Genomic DNA, 18,866 nt, shown 5'->3' on the forward strand with positions numbered 1-18,866 from the left:
AGTGTGGGGCTTCTAAAATAAGGGGCCCAGGGCAGGGGCTCCACTTGCCCAGACTGTAGAAAGGACGGTTGTATCTCCAGAGGACAGAGAACACACTGGCCCACTGATGAATTCCTCATTAACTGTGATATATTTAACCAAGATTTATATAAAACTACTCTGGTGTCTCTTCCACAGTCCCTGAATATGTTTGCATTCTGAATTGGGTAATTACCATGAACATATATATCTCTGTCTGCCTTGGTGTGCTCACAAGAAGGAAGGAAGGTTTGAGTTCTGTTAATCTGTGGGTCTGGGCTTCTGCCGTTGCACTGGGTATGAAATCATATGTTTGGTAAAGGCCATGTGGAAGTCTGACCCCCAGTGGCTATTATCAACTGATGCGTGTCTTCAGAAAGTAGATGTGGCAAGGGTACAAAGCAAACAATGGAAGAGCATCTTGAAGTTGTACAGCACTAGATGTCATTGCTTGGTTTTCTGGAACACTTTTCATTAGGAAAAGCAGACATTTCACAGTTAGAAGAAAGTGTCAATAAACACATCAAGTCAGTTTCCAGAAACATAAAAATAGAGTGTTCACACAAAGGAATCAGTTTATGTTTGGGAATCATTTCCATTTTTATAGCTATAGAGATCTATAAGTTGTCACTTTGGATTTGTTATCTCCACACAAAACAGAAAAGTTGGGTCACATATTTCAGACAGTTTTTCAAAGAGTGGCCCCATTATCATGTTATACTCCATTTTTTTAACTTCTTATTTTAAAGGGACTATAGATTCACAGAAAGTTGCAAAAATATTAAAGAGGTACTATGTACTTTTCACCCAATTTCTCCCAATGATAATATCTTCCATTAATTGTAGTACAATTTCCAAACTAGGAAAAATGACATTGTTGCAATTCACTTACCTTATTCAGGTTTCACCGGTTTTACCTGTATTATGTGCATGTGAGTGTGCGTGTACAGTTCTGGGCAGTTTGATCACATGTGCAGACTCATGTAACCACCACCACAGTCAAGATAGGGAACTGTTCCATCACTGAAAAGATCTCCCTTGCATTACTCTTTGATAATCACACTCACTCTCCCTCACTCCACCCCTCCCTGGCAATCACTGATCTGTTCTCAGTCCCTATAATTTTATCATTTTGAGAATACTGTATAAATGGAATCATGCAGCATACGACCTTTTGAGATTGGCTTTTTTTTTCACTCAGCACAATTCCCTGGTGTGTGCTATAAGTTCATTCCCTTGGGGCACCTGGGTGTCTCAGTTGGTTAAGCATCTGCCTTTGGCTCAGGTCATGATCTCAGGGTCCTGGGATGGAGCCCCTTGTCCGGCTCCCTGCTCAGTGAGGATTCTGCTTCTCCCTCTGCCCCTGCTGGCAGTGTCTCTCTGTCAAATAAATAAATAAAATTTTTTAAAAGTCCATTCCCTTTTATTGCTGAGTAGTCATTCCATGTTATGAATATGCCAAAGTTTGTTTAGCCGTTGTTACATGGAAGGACATCTAGGTTGTTTGCAGTTTTTCCCTATTACCTACAAAGTTGCTATGAACATTTATGAATAAGTCTTTGGGTGGATATAGTTTTCATTTCTCTGAGGTAAATACCCAGGAGTATGATTGCTGAATCATATCGCTCATGTATGTTTAATTTTTCAAGAAACTCAAACTACTTTCCAAAATGGCTGTACAATTTCACATTCCCACCAGGAATGTATGAGAGATCCACTTTCTCTGCACTCTTGCCAGCATTTGGTACTGTCACTATTTTTCATCTTAGCTACTCTAATAGGTGTGAAGTTGTCCCTACTTCTAAATAACATAAAGTATCATTTGGTTCCTGCCATCAAAACAGCTGCATCAAGAGAAAAACAGAGTTAACTCTATGAGTAATACACACAGTTGTGTGGTTTGTGTCTTTATTTCCAAGTGGTTCAAGAACTTTGCTAAATCCTGTGAAAATGAAAGTCCAAGGATGATGTGGACGTTCAAAATACAGCAGATTTTAACTAGGCTGATTGGGTTTCTTATTAAAGCAATTTTTTTCTCTGCAAAAGTCAGAAAACTTACCAAATACTAGATTAATTGTGTTGAGTTGGGCGTGATTATACTGAAAAAATGTTGCTGGTAGCCATGTAGAAACTAAACATACTACTCTCTTACTTTCATGTTTGATTCTTGGGTATATTAGCATTCAGTCAATCCAGTCTACCTTTCCTCAGTATGTTTGGCCACACGAAAAAAGTGGGGGTGGGGTGGGGGGGGGTCTGTCCACTTCTCCCTGTAGACGTAGTCATGCAGATTTCATTCCCTTCCTTCCTGTTATTCCGTGTCACCTCATCATTATTTCACTTCCTGGGTCAGAGGTGCGTGAGGTGCTTTATTCAGGATCCCAACCTGTCTTCCTCCCAAATGGAGCTCAATGAATCAGCTCCCTGGGTTGTTTCACATTAGAAGTGAGGAGCATTATTCTTTTCGAATCTGTTTTGCTGTCACATCAGACCCCTGAGAACAAGATAGCCTTTACATTCTGTGCTCAAAAATTCCCTTCAAATATATGGGGTTCAACTGAAACCCCTTGAGCCATATTTTAGTTTTTATGTATTTCAGTTATGAAGGAAGAGTGATCTGGGTAACATGAATGCAACACAAGCCAGCTAGTTGTAATAGAGAGGCCCCATAAATTTACTCAGACTCAGACTCAGCCTGTTGGGAAGGAAAAAGGAACACAGACCTCAGTCATTTAAAACTATCCCCTTTATAAAAGTGTTCAAATCAAAGAGAACTCTGAATCATAAATGCCTAGATATATAGTCTGACATTTGCAAGAAGGAAGAAAAAAGTCATAGAGGGAAATCTAGACAGAAAAAATAAAACTCCACCATATTCTTCCTAATTTGTCATATGCTCAGTTTTAGCTTACTCAAAAGCCCTATCATTTGAGGACAAACATACAGAAAAACTGTTTTTTTTTCCAGGAACTATATTGGTGAAGTGTCCTGATGGAGACCAATCCTGGGTTCTGTGTCCTTCAGCTCTGTCAGCCTGATGGGAATGGGAAACAGGATCTTTCGAAATACTCCTTGAATCTAAGAAGCTAGCAGTTCATTGATGTCTCTTAGTAAATATTAATGACTAACCATGGAAATATTTTGCTCCTGGTCAGTTTGAACAGTTGTCTTCCTTTTTCAGCATTAGGGCAGGAAGCTCTCTCCAGAACTATCATGAGTCTCACATCTCAGGTCCACAGTTGTGTATGGCATGTGTTTTTTGCCCAACTTTTATCAAGAACAAAGTTCAGAGGACATCAGAATCTACAATTCAAACAGTCTCAGAGGGAGACAAAACAGGGCCAGTTTTAATGAGAGAGAACAATGGGGAAAATTCCAATGAATAACGCTCAACCTTTTTTCTAGGACTCCTTGTGAAATACCGTGAGCATTCTTAGAACTCGTTTTTCTTTCTCTTCTCTCAGGCCGTTATCAAAACTTTGTTATTTGTGTGGCTGCGGGATCTAAAGGCCTCTGCTCCCTTCCCCATCTTACTGTTACTTCTTCTGTTAAGAATAGTTCACATTTCTTTTGGAACAATGCTCATATTCTTTGTATTATCACATTGGTAATAAATATTCCTTCTTAAAAAAAAAAAAAGAAGAATAGTTCACATTTCTGTCCTGGACTCTTACAGAAATATAAACAGGTTTTGTTTCAAGGTCTGTTTGTGCCTTGTGTATCATTCATCTCATTCTGGGGCCTCTATTGTTTAAAAGCTCACACTATATGCAGATTACTTAAGGTCATTCTACTAACTTAATAATAATATACCTGGAGTCCCTAAATTTTACTAATCACATCTCTTCTTTAGAGAAAAGCATTATTCATGTCGCTCCTTCCAGAGGAGGGATTATCTCAAAATCATACTCCCTAATACACATTGAACTTGAAGATTCCATCACCTCCTTAGTTGCTAAATATTCTTAGTTACTAATAAACTGAGGCTGATACATGAAGAATAAGCAACTTTATATAAATAGATACAGGTATATTTTTAATGCAGACTTCTTCCCCACTGTCTACACTTTCTGCTCCTCTAGAGTTGAAGCATTGACCTCATTGCTGCTTCTCTAGAAACTCTATTTTTGGGGCACCTGGGTGGCTTACTTAGTCAAGCACCTGCTCAGGTCATAATCTCAGGATCCTGGGATGCAACTCTGCATCGGACTCCCTGCTTAATGGGGAGCCTGCTTCTCCCTCAGCCTCTGCCACTCCCCCTGCTTGTGTCCTCTCTCTTGTGCACTATCTCTCAAATAAATAAATAAATAAATAATCTTAAATAAATAAACTCTATTTTCTATTTTTTATAGTTTTTCACTGAAATAATTTAAAAAGTATTCTGGGGGCACCAGGGCAGCTCAGTTGGTTAAGCATCTAACTCTTGGTTTCAGCTCAGGTCATGATTTCAGGATCGTGAGATCAAGCCCCACATTGGATTCCATGCTGGGCATGGAGCCTGCTTGAGATTCTCTCTCTCCCTCTCCCTTGAGATTCTCTCTCTCCCTCTTCTTCAGCCCATCCCCGCACCTCTCTCTCACATTCTTTCTCCAAAAAAATAAATAAATAAAAAGTATTTTCAAGGCCATGTTACCTAAGGAGTGGCTTTAGATCATCCAAAAGTTGAAAGAGGATGCTCTTTTCTTCATTGTGTCCAGGTCAATCACCCTCTTACTCTTTCCATATGTGTTCACCACTCCTTGGCTACCCTATTTTCTTATAATCTTTTTATTACCTCATGTCTCCATTTTCTTGTCTCAGCCAAGACTCTAGACCACCCCTTCAATGTCCTTCCCTTGTCCTTCCTCTGAATCTGCCCAGAACTGCAGCTCTGATCAATTCAACCACCTGCCTCCCTGCTTCATACCTGGACTGCTGAACCCTGCAGTTGCAAATGCACAGAACCGAAGGGACCAGGGCAGTACCTTCTGAACTGCAGCTGGTCATTAGAATCAGCTAGGGGGCTTTCAAAAACGGTCCTGTCCAGAACAATCAGTATCTCTTGGGTGAGAAACTGGGAATAAGTATTGTTTAAACTTCCCCAGGAGATTCTGTTAGGAAGGCAGGTTTAGCGATCTGAAATAACACATCTGCAGTCGCCAGTCTGGGCTGGGTCCTCATCTTCATTTTCCTTCTCCTCTGCCCTAGTCTCTTTCAGCTCTTGACATTGACTTCCTCCTTCACTTCCTTAAAATAACTCATATTAGAAATAGGTGCCACATGTTCTTTATCCATTCATCTGTTGAAGGACATCTGGGCTCTTTCCATATTTTGGCTATTGTGGACATTGCTATTATAAATATTGGTGGGCAGGGACCAAATGGATAAAGAAGATGTGGTACATACATACACTGGAATACTACTCAGCCACAAAAACAAAAAAAAAGAAATCTTACCGTTTGCAATGATGTGGATGGAACTAGAGAGTATTACACTAAGCAAAATAAGTCAGTCAGAGAAAGGCAATTATGGCATGATTTCGTTCATATGTGGAAGTTAAGAAACAAGACAGAGGATCATAGGGGAAAGGAGGGAAGAATAAAATCAGACGAAATCAGAGAGGGAGACAAACCATAAAAGACTCTTAACTCTAGGAAACAAACCAAGGATTGCTGGAGGGAAGGTGGAGGGGAATGGGGTGGCTGGGTGATGGACATTGAGGAGGACACTTGATGTAATGAGCGCTGGGTCTTATATGCAACTGATAAATCACTGAGCTCTACCTCTGAAACTAATAATACACTATATGTTAATTAAATTAAAAAAGAAAGAAAGAGGTGCCACTGGGAAGAAATTCCAACTATTTCCTGCTCCCAATCCAGACCCTGTTTTCACCCTTAATCCTTACCTTTTAAATTAAAGCAACAGGGAAATCTTGTTCAATCTTAAATGAACCTTCCTGCCCATGTCCTGGCTCCCATCCCCACCCACTGTCCACAGGTCTCGCTCCATCTGTTTCCCCATCTTCTCCTAAATCGTCCATCTCTCCTTATCTTCCACTTGTTTCCCATCGACATCCACACACACTCAGGTTGTTACCACCTTTAGAAGACTGCTTCATCCATGCACGGTCCCCCTCTTGTCCTCTTTGCCTTTACAGCCAGGTTACCGGATAGCAATCTCTATTTTATCACATCATATGCTTCTCAAACTATTCCAGGCATGGTTTCCACCCTTAAATATGATCGCATATTTTGACTGAGTCAATAATGAGCTCTTTATTGCTAAATCCAAAAGATATGTTCTGTTCTCATCTTTCTTGAACTCTCTGTAGTGTTTGTTTCTGCTCATTATTCAGCATTGCGATCCCCTCTTTTCCCTTGGCTTTTTGATACCTTTCCTTAATGGACTCTTCTGTTCTGGTCCTTGAGTTCCTCCTATTCTTTCTCAACCCATTTTCTTTTTATAGGTTAATTAAACCCCATGGCTCCAATTACCACTTCCATGCTAATGACTCAATACATCATTTATGCATCCCACAGCATCTCTCCTGAACTCCTGAAAAGCTCTATTTGGAAGCTTCACAAGGACTTCAAATTCTTAGCTAGAGTGGACTCTATCCTGTTCACCAAAGTCTACTCTTTCTCTGTTACCAATTTTAGTGACCATACCTGGCCATTATGCTGCTGAAAAAGCAAGAAACAGAGTCTTCTAACTGTACCTTGTTGATGTCCCTAGAATCAGATCCTGGTGCTTTATGTCCCACTTTCATTGTTTAGGCTCTTCTCATTTCTTGCCTAGATTACAGGTAGAGCATCATGGGGGACTTCCTACTTCTAGTCTGGTCCCTCCCTACCTAATTGTGTTTCCATATTCCACATTTTCTTTCTCGCTCCTCCTGGTCTTAAAGATGCTCATTTGGCTTTTACCGGGCAGAAATACAAAGGTGTAAAAAAACTAAAGGATACACAAAGTTTGAAGTGATGATCCATAGGTCTTACCTTGATTGCAAAACAAATGGAAACAAATGGTCATAGACAGATTGAAAGAACAGGGAATGGTCAGTGTAATGAAGATCTTAAAGTTAAAGAACCAGTGAAGGAGTGAATGACACAGTCAGAACAGGAATTAAATGAAATGCTTTCTTTTCACTTTTTAGATAGACTTAATTCCTTTCATTAAATCATCCCTGGATAGAGTTTTTAAAACATTCCAACACAAACCTGCAAAGGAAGTATATAATGAAGCCTGTGGAGAATGATCTTGGTAGTAACTGGATCAGTGCTTATGGTATGAGAACCAAGACCAGTGAGAGGAAACTGGATCCTTTCTTACTACTTTGTGTCAAGCACAGATTAAATAGAAAAAATCCACATTGTTTTCCAAAATATAGTTTTATATTCCTCATGTGAATATATTTATGGAGAGACAATCCTGAACTTCTGGAGAGCATTTGCCTTTCAAAAAATCTTAGCGGAAAGAAGGAAAGAAAGAAAGAAAGAAAGAAAGAAAGAAAGAAAGAAAGAAAGAAAGAAAGGAGGGAGGGAGGGAGGGAGGGAGGAAGGAAGGAAAGAAAGAAAAGAAAAGAAAGGAAGGGAGAGAAAAAGAAGGAAGAGAAAAAGAAAGGAAAAAAGGGTGATTGGAGTCTTCAATCTTTTTAACTACGAGTGAAGTGATAAAAACCCGTGATAATTGCTTTAAAAAAAAAAAAGTTGAAAATCCAAGCCTATCTGTGAAATCCTTCACAATCCGGGGATGGCCTACCTTTCTAGCTTCATCCCTCACCCAGTTCCTTTCCCACTAAAGTCCAGTAAGACTGGATTACATTTAATTCCCCAAGCAGCATATTGTTTTCTCATTCATCTCAGCTCCTTTGCTTTTGCTGCTATCCTAACCTTGCGCTCAGCATGCTGTGCCAGGAAAGGGTTAGGAACATAGTAAATGCTGATTAAAAGCTTTGGAAAGAAAAGAGAAGTATTTGAGTAAGAAAAAAAAATGAATGTAGAAGGGTGCCATTTGTAACAAGTGTGGTGGATTTTTGGTTTATCAGAGAACAGACTTAGCTTTAATTAAAATCAAATAGTGAGACAGCCAGGAGTTATTTCCATGGCCTTGGATTGGCAGGTGTTAATAAGTTACTGGGCAAGTCAGGAGCTGTGACTATATGAAGGCTAGGAGGGGTAGTTAGAGCAAGCAAGCAAGGTCACATGGTGCTGGGGGGTGGTCTGCAGCTCTCCCTTTACACCACCCACTCCCTGGTCACCTTCCTTGATTCTCAGCTGTGCTGAGAAGCCCAGGTTCCATCATGGAACAGCATCTACCAGTCTCACCATCTAAATGGAGCTTTTACTTCTTCTATTCTGACCTTGGTCTAAAATCGCCCATCTTCTCTGGGAACAGCAAATGTACAAGGTATGTCCTCTATTGTAAAATCCACTACAAATGTATAGTCCTAGGTAAAGAGAGATGTAGAATTGCTGGGTCATTGGTTTTAGAGATAAGCCCTTAACAGTTTTTAAGGATTATACCAATGTACATTGCCACCTGCAGCTTATGAGCTCACGTCTTCATCAACACCTGTTAATTTCTGCCTGAAAAATGACTGGGGTATTCCCATTCATGTTCATCTGCTAGTAATGAATTACCTCATTTTTGTTTGACTAAAAACATTTTTATTTCATCTTTTTCTTCTTTAAAAAGTTTTATCCACGTAACTTATGTACAGATTTTAAACTGCACAGGTTTGTAATGATTTATGATCCCCAATACAGCTCTCCATATATTTAGGATATTAATTTTTCTCATCATGTTTTGCAACTTTCAGCAAGCAAATCTTGCAATATTTTGCTAGATTTGTGGCTAAGTATGCCTTGTTTTAATGCTCTTGTAAATAGTTTTATGAATTTCATTTTTTGATTTGATAGGTGTTCACTGTATTTTTCAAGTTACTAAACTCATTTATTACTTTTCACATCTCTTACGTTCCTTAGTCTTCCCACATAGATGATCATATTGTCTATGAATCAAGAGAGTTTTACTTTATCTTTTCCAATCAGGATATCTTTTTATTTTTTCCTTGCCTAATTGCACTGGTTGAAACAGAAGAGGTTAAGAGTGAACACCCATGCCTCGCACCCAAATTTACAGACAAAGCATTTGGTTTTTCACCATCATTTATGATGTGATGTTACCCATAGCACTATTTTTGGATGTATTTACCTGTTTGAGTATGTTCTTTTCTATTCCTAGCTTGCTGAGAATTTTTTTCCTTTTTTTAAAAAATTAACATATAATGTATTATTTGTTTCAGGGGTACAGGTCTGTGAATCATCAGTCTTACACAATTCACAGCACTCACCATAGCACATACCCTCCCATTGTCCATAACCCAGCCACCCCATCCCTCCCCCTCTGCCCCACCCCCACCTTCCAGCAACTCTCAGTTTGTTTCCTGAGCATAAGATTCTCTTATGGTTTGTGTCTCTCTCTGGTTTCATCTTGTTTCATTTTTCCCTCTCTTCCCCTACGATCCTCTGCCTTGTTTCTCAAATTCTTCAAAGCAGAGAGATGATATGATAATTGGCTTTCTCTGATTGACTTATTTCAGTGCAAATGGCAAGATTTCATTTTGGTGAGAATTTTTATCTACAATAGGTGCTAAGTGAAGTTCTTCAGGCTTATGAAAAATTATATCAGTTAGAAATTTGGATCCATAAGAAGAAAGGATTCAGGAATTAGTAAATTTTTAAGTAACTATATGACATTTTCTTTCTTTTTTTTAAACTCATAATGATTTGAAACAATTGATTTTCAAAGAAAAATTATTATTATGATATGCATAAATATGTGGTAGGAAAGATATGACAACAAGAGCACAAAGGATTGGGGGATGAAATAGGAAGAAAACTATTACAAATCTCCTGTATTATAATATGAGCTGATACCACATCAATTTAGATAACATCACTTTATGGCAGACTGCAATAAATTAGTATACTAATTTATTCTGCTTAATTAATATTAACTAATACATAGTCTTAACTAGTAAATAATTTTTTTCTTCAGTTCATTTCTTTATGCCTTATACTTCTTTTTTTGCCTTTCCAACACAGAAAGCTGGTTGCTGCCCAGGCCTTAGTACTGTCTGCCTAGAACATCATTTCTTCCAATCTTGGAGGGTCTAGCTTCTTCCCATCAGTTAGGTCTCAGCTATAAGCCCTTCTCAGTGATGACTTTCTCCCATACTCAATCTCCACAGCTCTGTTTATGTTTATTTTATATCTAAGATTTTTTTTTAAACTTTATTGTCTCCTTTACACCATATTTGATCATTACCTCCCCACCACTATTCACTTCCCTTTGCACCCCTAACCCTTACCTAGCACAATGCTTATACTTTATAATTCCTGAAAGTCTTCATTTCAAGAAATTAGGCATATACATTTGGGGCAGAACTAAATTGCAGGCAGAGTGTCTAAAGACGTCACTAGCATCTAAAATCAAACTTTTCTGCTGTCTGAGTGTATTTTCTGATAGAGAAGTCGCTGTGATTCTTTATCTTGTCTCCCGGTAGCCATTATACATACTCACCTAGGAAGTCAAGATTTGTTGGTTTTTAATCTCTTCTCCATTCTTTTGATGGAATGTTAGCAGTTAGCCAAATGATCAAAATCTGTGCATCAAGAAATACAAATAGAAAAAAAACAGCCAAATGAATTTATGAAGCTTTAAGTAACTTAGAATTGGTAGTAACCCAAAAATAGAACCTGAGAAAGATAGTAATTTCTCATAGCATTCAGTGAAAGAATTTTCTCCTTTGTGAGTATAATTTGTACTTTCGTACAATGATGATCTTTCCCAGATTTCCTGTGGTGACCCCAATAGCAGTACTCACTCCTACTCTCAACTCATGTGTACTAATTTGTTTTTTCAGGTAACGTGGCCACCATACCTCTTGGCATTTTTCCATACTATTTCCTATATCTAAATTGCTTCCTGCTACTGTCCACCAAATAAATTGTCCCTCCTTTACACTTTCTTTTAGACTCTGACTACTTCATTTCAAGAAAACTTTCACCCAAATTTATGGAGCACTTAATCTGTGCCAGGCTTCAAACCTAGCTGTGTACATGCATCATTCCACTGAAAAGCTTCATGGGAATCTATGAGATTGGTTTGTTATTCTTTTTAATAAATTAAAAAAAAAAACTTGGGTAAGAGTTTTTTTTAAGTACTGTTCCTAAGGCTACACATCCGATGAATGACAGAACTGGAATTCAAAGTCAGATCTGTCTGAATTCAGAATCTGAAGTTGTAACCACTAAGTGGTGCTGTCTCATATGTATGTATGTATGCAGCCTTATGCATTCCCTACTCCAGGTCCCATTTGAACTACATTATATGTGTCTTTTATTCTAAATATTTCCATTGCATTAAGATTTAAGTTTTTCATTTTCAAGGTTTATTGTAGTTTCTCCTCCCTCATTTTATTTCTATATTGCTTAGCCCTTTATTAAAAAAAAAAAAAAAAAAAGCCGGGACGGGGGATGGAGAAACCTGGGGGGCTCAGTCGGTTAAGGATCTGCCTTCAGCTTGGGTCCTGGGATCGAGTCCCATATCAGGCTCTCTGCTCAGCAGGAAGTCTGGCTTCTCCCTCTCACTCTCCCCTTGTGCTCTCTCTCTCTCTCAAATAAATGAAAATCTCTAAAACAGAGAGAGACACTGTGTCTACACTTTTCTCTTTGCCCTGCTCTATTTTAAAATAAGTCTCAGAACTCCAGGAGGTTCAGTTGGAAAGTGGAGTTTCCACACCACTGTGGATATTCTTTGCAAACCCCAGAGTTCTCCAGAATGCTGGATTTTCTTAGATTTTATTCCAGATAAGACTTCCAGGCTAACTCAGTAAGAAACAGAGCCTTCAGACGAGGCTGTTTGGAATGTGGTGGCAGGCCCGGGTATATCCACAGATTTCTCTAGAATCTTAGGGAGCTTAATTCCTCTCCCATTTATCTCTTACTTGTTAGCAAAAGACAACTAGTTGATTCTTACTTAAGGATATGCGTGGCCTGGGGACAATCTATTCAAAACTTTCTAGATGTCATGCCAACTTGTGTGTAATCCAGCGCAAGCAGTGGTCTACCAAAGGTGAATCATTAAACCAGGAATAACCAGCAGAAGATCTGAATTCTTTTCTTGGCTACTCTTAAAAATAGCTCACTGTATTACAGGCAATTCTCTTCGGCACCCTTGATTCAGAACCTTATTTTGAAAAAGTAGATAAATTTTGGCAATTAAATGATTTCACATTATAATGCAATCTAAACTCTGGTAGAGATAAACATTCTGGTGTGTCAGTAATGGTGACTTTAAACTGTGTTTTCTTTAAAGGATATTTTCATATGGTTGACCCAGTAATCCACTAATTGTGACATTTGTCAGTCATGGAGAAGCTGCTGTGTATGTGGACTTAGACCACCCACTGCTCGAATCACAGGGCTGCCTTTATTTGTTTTGTTGCAGACAAATTTCTGTAGCCAGCCTGGACATTAGCCAAGGAGGCACTGTCTAGTGACTGTTATATGTAAAATTCTTGTCTTTTTTATGAGAAGGGGAGTTTTCTTTATCTTGTTCTTCCCATTGTAGTACTGACAGGGGTCAGAGGGGATGGACAGTTTGTGGGCTGAAATCTACAGAAGGCTGTCCTCCAACACAAGCGCCTTCCCTCTCTTTGCCAAGCAGACCTCCATGGGGATGTTGCTAGGCCATCCAAGGTTCAACTCTACTGACAAGGGACTGGAAACTGGACAAGAAATGGAAATGCACTGTGACTTCCTCGGTCCTCTTCTGCTCCTTGAGCCAAATAGCAAATCAAGCTTTGGTTTCAGGAAAGAAAATGAGACTGAAGCGAAGTGGAGGCATTAGTGTGTCTTCATGCCCATCCCCCACCCCTGCTCACTTTTCACCTCCTACCTTAGCTGCATGGAACATCTGTGTCCAGGTAACCTGACAGATCTTGAAAATAGCACCTTTGGATTCCATCTTTTGGGGCCCCTCTGAAATGTTCTCACAGAGTCATGTGATTGTTTTCAACAAAATGTTTCTCCTTCCTAATTCAGTTCTCCCTTCTGTTTGCTATTGGAACCAGGGACAGTGATAATTTTGTTGGAAACTGAATCAGTTGCAAAGCACTGGGAACGAGTATAGTTTAAAACCACAGGTTGGGTTTCTTGGGATTGTAGGCCAAGTCTCTTTCCCAGTTGCTCACAGGAAGTTTTGACTGATGTCATTGGAAATTGTATGTGTACATGTGTGTGTAATTTAGGTCACAGTGAGGCTGTAAGCTTCCAGGATAAAACTCTTGTGTCAGATTAGATCTGCTGACTGCATCACTCTTCATGCCCAGCTAATATTTGTGATGCTGATGAGCCAGGAAACCATTCGTCTTTTTCTCAGTTTGAGATCACCATTGAAAAGCTGCCTCCTTATGGAAGAAATCAGAGAGATTTTTGTTCAACTCAATGTTTTATAGGCCTAGACTTTTCCAAAATACTCCATCACACTTTCAGGATGAATATTTAGATCATCATGATGACAATTGATATAACTCAGAGAAATTATCTATTCATGACTTCTAATTTTTCATTTCAAATTTTTAAGGGAAATTGAACAGTATTGCCCTCATCTAAAAGGGCAAAATAACCTTTGGCATATAAGAAAAATAGCTCTTGATGTGTTAAAATAGAAGGAATAGTAGGAAAAACCCAAACCATGTGAAGAGCCCAATTGAACAAAGGTGCTTTGAGTAGACTGGTAGAAAGGCATCTTTTTGGTAATGTATGTATGTAGTTTGGCAAAAATCCATAGGCCACCTTGCAACCAAAGAGTGAGCCATCCTTTATTTCATTTCCTTTCATATAACCAGGCTCACAATTCATTTTCTTTATTACAACCAAACTGCAGTATTTAATGACATGAGCGTTTATGAAGCTCCATGTTTTCCCAACTTTTCCTAAATCTTTTTACAACCTGTCCTTTTCCTTGTCTTCTTTCAACACAAAGATGGTAAATTGTCCAAGTACTATCTTCAAGGATGTGATGAGAGACTCACTTTTCAAACAGTGCAAATTAATATGTTCTATCTCTGTCCTATGCTCTAGTTCTCTTTTCTTCCCCTTCTTCTTATTTGCCTGTCTTCCTTGGACAAAATTAACCTATTTTCTTTTCTTTGAAGTTCTCTTCTGAATCCCCTATAGTGTTTGGCCAGCTCCCAATGGCTTTCCTATTCCTATCTAGACAAGATACAGAATAATTCCAAAGCTGTGGCTCCACAGTCTTTTTCTATCCTTGAAGTGCAGTCGGAAGCACAGGGCAGACCCTTTACATAAGTGACAGTTCTCATTGGATTAAAAGATCTAATTGGACAGTACTGGAGCTTTCATTTTCCACAAATCTTCCTCCAGCGCAGTAGCCCATTTGTAGTTTCTGAAGTGTTGGTTACTAGTACCGCCACCAAAAGAAATAAAAATAAAAACAAAATTCACAAAGTCTGAGAAACTTCATAGCTCCGAAACAGCCAGAAAACCCAGCATTTTGACTTCTGCTTCTACTCTGTCATTACTTGGTTCTTGTTCTGCTTTAAAACTCTAGTTTGTATCCCGATTTTAGTGAAGACTGAGACTTTGTTTTTCTCTTTCATATATGGTAGTGTTTTTTGTAGAGTATAACCAACCCAGTCTTGACATTTTTGTTTATTTTTTCAACAATTTCATTTCTCTCTGTGATCCATAACCTCCCCAGATCCCGACATACACAAAATTTGAAGCTTGCTCACCAGTCCCTGCCTCAGTGGACTCTGTCCTCTAGGTTCCTCTCTCATTTTAGAAGATTCTGATGCTCTCCTGTGGTATCTCGGTATCTGTTCAGTCTAAGCAAGTAGAGATGAACCCAGAAGAAAAATGTAAAGAGTTTCCAGGGTCAGGTTCCTTCTCCAACAATAGTTTTCTTCCTGGCTTTTTCAACTTTATCTCAGAAGGCAGTGGTTCATCAATTCTGGACTCTGAAAAAGATACACTTCATGATTGCAGTGATTTTTCTCTGCCTTATTTATAGCACTTCGAATACCAGCTGACACACAGTAGGTTCTCAATCAATATTCTGTAAATGAATGGTTATAATCCTTAGGTATCCCTTTATGAACTGTATTTTTTTTTTAGTTAAAAAAAGTTTGTCATTATTAAGTCAAAAGACATTTTCATGTTGCAGTATTTGGCATATTACACATTTTAAATGTTCTCATTTTCATCACTAACTGAGATTACAGAAAAACAAACAAAAAAATAAACACTGGATTTGGCTCAGCCAGTTGAGGAACACGAATACTTCTGGAAGAACCATCATGATGGCTGCCCTAGGAGAATTCCAAGTTCTTTTTAAACAAGTGTTGGTTTATGACGGCAGTACTGGTTAAATTATATTTTCAATGTCATTTGACTGGTGAATTTGAGAAATATGTAATAATCACTTTAGTTGTTGAGGTCCATCACCCTGTATTCTGTACCAACAATAGATTTTTAAAAATTTATCTTTTTAGGTAAGCTCTATGTCTGATATGGGGCTTGAACTCACAACCCCAAAATGAAGAGTTGCATGTTCTACCAGCTGAGTCAGCCAGGAGCCCCAGCAGTAGACTTTTAAAATTCAATGCATTGGATATACACTGGGTGGCCTGAGAAATGGCCCTTGTATCCAAACCCAGTGTGTCATTATAATATTTAATGTAACAACAAGAGTTACAAGTGTTCACCTAAGTGGCACAGAGATCTTTAGGGCTTTGTGAAAAGTTCCCCATCATAGTGCAGAGCAACATAGTGGATATTAAGACTGAAAAAATGAGGAAAATTTGTTGTCTCCCAGCTTGCTAGGAAACTAACTGGCTCTCCTGACTTCGGATTTCTTCCCATGCCTGCTCTTGCCCCACCAGACATTGTCATGGACTCGGTTTCAGAAGTCCAAGGCCACCAGGGCTTAGAGGTTGTTCAGAGGACTCTTCTCCCAATGGAATGATATGCTGCAAGAGAATAAAGCTAAACTTGGAAGTCTAGTTTTATAAGCGATGATCTTGGACAACAAGGATGCAGTGTGTTTGCTACTTTGCTATATAGGGAACTAGACATGTGCTTCATCTTTGGGATGTTAAGAGACATGAATGAGATTCAGAATGACTGTAGCAGTTAAAAAAAAAGTCCCTTTACAGAATTAGACCTATAAATACAGAGAAAAAACTGGTGGTTGCCAGAGGGGAGGGAGTGGGAGGATGGGCAAAATGGGTGAGGCAGAGTGGTAGATACAGGCTTCCAGCCACAGAATGAATAAATTACGGGAATAAAAGTTACAGCACAGATAATATAGTCAATGATATATAGTCAATGATATTGTAACAGTGCTGTATGGTGACAGATGGTATCCAATGTGGTGAGCACAGGGTAATGTATAAGAAGTTGAATCACTAGGTCGTACACCTGAAACCAATGTAACAATGTGTGTCAACTATACTCAAAAGTAAATTTTTTAAAGTATCTCCATATTTCAGACCTACATATTTGACTGTTTGGACCCCAGTTGTTTCTTCCCTGAGTTTCACATATGAGACTGCTACTGTCACATCACATAAAGAGACACAAAGTATCAATAAGTTAGGACTTCTCTTCTGGAATTGGAACAAATATGGGTGAATAGAATATCACTGAGAGAAACCCTAAATATCCAATACATTAATAGGTTAGTAAATCATAATACAACAACTTTTTAATATTTCACAATACTCAAAAAAGGGATTATTAAAAATTTTAAATGGCATGAAAAAGGGCGTCTAGTTAACTGTCAAGTAGAACACAAATTAAATGCAAATACCGTCACAATTACAGTTCAAAAATAAAAAACAAGTAAGCTCAATAGGAAATACATTTCAAAAGTTAACATGATAAGATTATGGGTAGCTATTTTTCTTTTTCTTTATGTTTTGTAATTTTGATAACAAATATATGTGACTATAAGGGAGGAAAAACAAACTTTTATTTCAACTGGCAAAAAATAAACTATTAAACATGTAAAAATGCCTTGAAAAATGAAAAAAAAAAAGCCAAATAGTGTATCATCATCAGATTACCAAGCAAATGTAAAAGGCTGATTATCATTTAACTGCATTATTAAAAGCAATTAACAACTAGATGACAAATGCACTGCTCTTTAGTGATTCTATAGCAAAATGAATTTTAAATACATCTTTCAGTAATCATATCAACACAGTTGTGAAAAATTGTTCAAATCCTTTTTTGTTGGTTTGTTTCTCTCATATGAGCCAGTTATTTGTGTCCTTTTTTGGCCATAACTGTATAAAATAATTAGTAATTTCAGTGGGTCTACCTGCTACTCTAACCGCACACCTCCCTACAAATATTTCCCTGGTCTGAATTAAGGCAACTATTCTATTAGAAAAATGGTTCCAATAACTTGGCTAATTGGCCCTGGCTTGATTATTGCGATTATAAACTATTAACTGAAATCAATGCTATTGGCCACATGCTAGCTTAGTTACAGAGTGCCTAAAGTTTTTGCCCTCTGTTTGCATCTATTTTTTCAAGAGAAAAGAATAAATTATTATAGACTATATTTTAAGACTACCCAAATATATTATTTTCCATAAAGCTCCTTTGTTAAACAATTTTTTTAACTCTCACTCCTTGATTATTGTTCTTTATTGTTCCTTCCATTCATTCATTTCTCACAGGCATTTTCTAAAGTAAACATTGTTTTAGAACAAATTTATGTTTACAGAAAAAAAATGCAAAGATAACACAGAGTTCCCATATATACTACAGCCAGTTTTCTCTATTACTGACATTTTATTTTTGTATGGTATATCACTTAATGAATACGTAATACTGATACATTATTATTAGCTAAAGTCTATAATTCATTTACATTTTCTTAGTTTTTACCTTGAGGAAAAGAGACACTACTAATACAAGTGGCTAACATTTATATGGCTCTTATGAGGTAGATAATCTTACCAATGTTTCATATATATATATATATATATATATATATATATATATATATATATAATCTTACTGTACTTAATCTTACTGTAGACTTAAACCTATGGGGTCAAGAAGCTAGAGGAACTCTGAATGGGATAAACCAAAAAAATCCATACAAGGACATTTCATAACTAAACTTCTGAAAACTAAAGGCAGAGAAAATTATCTGAAAAGCAACCAGAGAAAACTGACATCTTACCTATTGGGAAAAACAACTTGAATGGCAGCAGATTTCACTTCAAGTAGTATTCATTTATCTCCATTTCATAGGTGAATAAACTGAGGCGCTGAAACATTCAGTAACTTTCTCGTGGTCACCTAGCTATAATGGAGAAGCTGGGTTGTTTGATTCCAGGGTCTTACCTCATGCTTAATGAAGTCATGATTAGGCAACCACTACTTTACCATCATCCACTTTCAAGCCCAATTCACCAGAACACCAAGTTGTGTAAGGCTGTAGAATGAACACCCCATTTAGTAATAATATGTGATTCTATCTGTAATGTTTTTCATTCATATATGTGCTTCTTGGGACTCACCCTGAGGTTTCAGAGAAACTGAGAACTGGTAGAGGATTCAAGTGTCCTAGAACCTACAGAGACTCAACTTAGAAATAGTAACTAAATACATAACTATTTATAAACTTAAGAATGAACATAACAAGAACCATGTGGCACCTATAAAATGAAAAAAAAAATACCTACAGCTAAAAGAAATAAAAGAAAATTTAAAACTTCCACTTTAGGGAATATGAAGTAGATGTGCTTTTTC

General features: G+C 37.9%; 1 long non-coding RNA gene across 1 annotated transcript; it reads right to left on the reverse strand.

Moving 5' to 3' along the window:
- Positions 1-281: 281 nt before the first annotated feature.
- Positions 282-18,409, reverse strand: LOC116855413. Its single transcript, XR_004380347.1, has 3 exons — positions 18,295-18,409; positions 10,588-10,669; positions 282-485 (listed from the first exon to the last, which is right to left on the reverse strand). It is a non-coding gene; the product is annotated as an uncharacterized LOC116855413 (long non-coding RNA).
- Between the last annotated feature and the right edge of the window lie 457 nt (positions 18,410-18,866).

The sequence above is a fragment of the Lontra canadensis genome, unplaced genomic scaffold, assembly GCF_010015895.1.
Source record: "Lontra canadensis isolate GAN:19392208 unplaced genomic scaffold, GSC_riverotter_1.0 scaffold102, whole genome shotgun sequence".
Taxonomy (NCBI): Eukaryota; Metazoa; Chordata; class Mammalia; order Carnivora; family Mustelidae; genus Lontra; species Lontra canadensis.